Source organism: Seriola lalandi, unplaced genomic scaffold (genome assembly GCF_002814215.2).
Source record: "Seriola lalandi dorsalis isolate HSWRI2012SDOR001 ecotype SW California unplaced genomic scaffold, Sedor1 jcf7180002004516, whole genome shotgun sequence".
NCBI classification, from domain to species: Eukaryota; Metazoa; Chordata; class Actinopteri; order Carangiformes; family Carangidae; genus Seriola; species Seriola lalandi.
Genome location: NW_019475171.1, coordinates 1 through 3631, shown reverse-complemented (window position 1 = coordinate 3631; position 3631 = coordinate 1). Strand labels below are relative to the sequence as shown.

The 3631-nt window shown below is 47.6% G+C and overlaps 1 pseudogene across 1 annotated transcript; it reads left to right on the top strand.

The window, feature by feature from the left end:
• The first annotated feature begins 844 nt into the window (after positions 1 to 844).
• On the top strand, positions 845 to 2952 carry LOC111669043 (cytoplasmic polyadenylation element-binding protein 4 pseudogene; annotated as a pseudogene). The gene is made up of 3 exons (XR_015438204.1): positions 845 to 1146; positions 1605 to 2724; positions 2854 to 2952. The product of XR_015438204.1 is annotated as a cytoplasmic polyadenylation element-binding protein 4 pseudogene (transcript).
• The last annotated feature ends 679 nt before the right edge of the window (positions 2953 to 3631 follow it).

The following is a 3631-nucleotide window of genomic DNA, read 5'->3' as shown; positions in this document are numbered from 1 at the left end:
TCTATCTATCTATCTATCTATCTATCTATCTATCTATCTATCTATCTATCTATCTATCTATCTATCTATCTATCTATCTATCTCTCTATCTAAAATACATTGCTTTTCAGGGCCTGAAACAACTGCCACAAGCTGTGGTAAACAGGAAAAGACATTTGTTTAGCCAAATTAACTTATCTGCATTTGGAAAACATGGTTGTCAGTACTAGACCTTGGATTTTAACCCTGCACTCCTTTAGCTTACAGTACTCCTATATTATAATATCTGTCTCGGTTAAGGGTTTAGATAGAAATTTCCTTGGATCATTACTATATTTTCTTTTCCTTACAACAACTCCTCCCATTGATTTGAAGGCATCCTTATTTGGGGGGAGAACGTCTTGTGTGCATGTGCCATTCATTGAGAAGGCGTGCTGTGGGCGTGACCTTGCAACAGTCATCCAATCAAATGTTAGATTTTAGCCAAAATGGGTGGGGTTTCTGAGGGAACTCCTGACGCCCAGTGGCTGGTGGCTGATGGCCAGGGCGGGGCTTGTAGACGGAAGTGTCTCCCGACTGGCCCAGCTGTCATCTAGAAGAGAAGAGACCATTTACACCGGCTGCCAAGGAAATGCAGAAAGAGGAAAAACGCTAAAATATGGCAACATCAAAGCGATAAGGTCATGACGCCGAACTGAAGGTAGCTATGCCCGACATGTCACCAAATACACATGATTGTCGACAAGTGCGAACAGCGGTCGAGGTTTCGTTACGTTATTTCGAGATGTAAAAATGATGACAGGCATTGGTACGCTGTGTGACATTGAACATACAGGACACGAAACAGACGAGGTCGTTTAAAGAGCCATACACCATTTCCAACTTGTCATGTACTGGAAAATTTCCGCTGTGCTGTTGTAGATAACGGTTCCGCGAACATTAACGAAGATTCGAGGGACGTTGTAGCCGTTAAATGCGTTTATTGCTTCCCAGCTGGTTTGCAAATATGCTACAACGTCGCTGCGGTTATCAGCTATTATCCTAGCCTAGCGGCTCGGTGAAGGGAACTACCCCAGATTCAGAGCAGACAGGAGACGTCATCAACATTTTCCTGTATTTAAATGGTTGTGTACGAGGAGGTCATTGCTGGAAAAGGAAGATTATTCGGTAGGTGTCCATGCTTGTAAGCCACCACAACGATTAAGCGTTAACAGATGCACTGTAATGCAATAACGTACTTTAAAATTGACTGCTGGGACCTGCATGATTAATAGGGCACATGGAAGGTGGCGGAGCAGCTGTTAGCTTGCTGCTAGCTGCGTAACGACCTTTGGAGACGTCAGCTTCACCAGCTCAGGCTGTTAGCTGCCTGTGCTGGTTAGGCTGGGTGTATTCCGTGGTCGCCTGCCTGCTATCCGAGTGTTATATTTCATCTAGGCCTTACCATGGCCAAGCGAGTCAATGATTTAATCTCATTGATTGCATCACAAGACCAGGCAGGGTGCAGCCCAAGCACGTTCACGTTTGGCTAGGCTTGTCTTTTTTTTTTTTTTTTTAAGGTGTAACAGTCTTATGCTTTTTTTGTCACTCCTTCCTCCCCCACACCTCCTCACCCCACATTTTAGGATAAAGAAGACGGTGAAAGCCAAAAGTCAACTGAAGATTTACTGTGTGTCCTAAATGGGGGACTACGGGTTTGGAGTTCTGGTGAAGAACAGCAGCGGTAACAAATCTGCTTTCCCTGTAAGGATCCCTCCTCACCTTCAACCCCAGCACCCTCACCACCCGTCAAACCCCCCCAGCCCCCCTTCCTTTGTAAACAACACCTGCTCCACCAATGGGGGCAGTGCTTGGCTGTTCCCTGCTGTAGCCCAACACACTAACATGCAAGATGAGATTCTGGAGTCAGACAAGTCCAAGGCCTTGGACCTCCAGGACATGCAGGAGAAGTCTCAGGTCCAGGCCCAGCCTCAGGCCCTGTCTCCGGGCCAGCAGGAGGCTGGGGGAGGCCTAGGAGAGCTTGAGGGAGCTCTTCCTGAAGATGGTTCACTGGAGAAGGGTTCTTTGGAGAGTAGTGGTGGGAAGGAGAAACTGAGGATGGAGTCACCAGTGCTAAGCGGGTTTGACTACCAGGACAGCCTGGGAATGGGTACGAGCTGTGCACAGTCCACCTCCTCCTCATCTTCACTGACCAGCTTTAACAACTGGTCCCCTGCTGTCCCATCCACCCAGTCTCCAGTGGTTGGGGAAGACGTTGGAGGGTTCTTTGGCCCGGCTGGCTCCAACGCCAACGGACCTCCCCTGTTGTTCCAGAACTTCTCCCACCACGCTGGCCCAGGCTTTGGGGCAGGGGGCAGTTTCTCCCCACAGATTGGACCAGTCTCCCAGCACCATGCACCCACACCTCACCCCCAGCACTACCACCCCCATGGTCAGGGGGTCCCACAGCAGCACCGGCGCTCCCCAGCTAGCCCTCATCCACCCCAGCCTTCCTTTCCTCCACATCCCCATCGCACTGGACCGTTCACCCAGCTGCCCCACCTCACTCCTGCTCAGAACAAACCCCCTTCACCTTGGGGAAGCTACCAGAGTCCCTCCACTCCCACATCCACCTCCTGGAGCCCCGGTGGGTATGGTGGCTGGGGAGGCACGCAGGGGGTTCGAGAGTACCGCCGGGGTGTAGGTGGAGGCATGACGGGCCTCAACTCCATCTCTCCGCTAAAGAAGTCCTTCCCCAACAATCAGGTAGATGAGATTGTCATGACTTATCTCAAGCACTAATAAATCTTAGCAGATCTTTGCATTAATTGATATGATCACACACAATATATTTGGTCAGGAGACTCGTATGAAACTCTTCTATCTGTTCTCCAGATTCCCTCTCAGAAGTTCCCCAGAAATAGCTCTGGCTTCAATCACAAAGGCTGGGTGGAAGACAGTATGAACCGCAGTGACAGCATCTACCCTTTCCAGGTGAGCATATCACATAGGTAATTCTCAGGCTACTCTTTATGGAATTACTAGGTGTGTTGGCTCCATGAAAGAAGCTCAGCTCAGTTGCAATTCACTTGAAAACAGCAAAAGACTTGGACTGTGGTCTTATATGGCTGCAAAATGTAAATATGTCTGTCTCCCCTCCAGGGGCCAATGATGTTAATCCTGTTAAACATGCTCATCTGTATTAAATTCAACAAATGAGCCATTGAGAAAAATAGGATACGTGACAGTTAAGCCAACTAAGCGGATGAATTGAAACTTATTGTGTGTGCTTATGTCTGATATCTTATCTAGATCATTTGGATGAAGGAGAGCACTCTTATCATCTGCTCTGATCACATGGCCTTCCTCTTGTCCCGATTTGAGTAGTCTTGTGCTCCACTGCAGCCTTGCATGTTCTCAGCCCAATTAGATACAAAGTGAAGCACCCTCTCTTGTTATGTATTACTCTCATAGCTTTTCTTTGTTTTTGGAATTGTTTCAAAATTATATTTTCACCTTAGGCTATTTAATTAAAATTTGTATTGATTTGAAATTGGCCAAATGGAAGGATCCATTTTTTCCAGCTCCTCAAGTAGCACATCTTTTTATCTCATGCTTTCAGAAACTACCAGAAACAGGAGAGATGTGATTTGATTGCAGAGATATGCAGGTG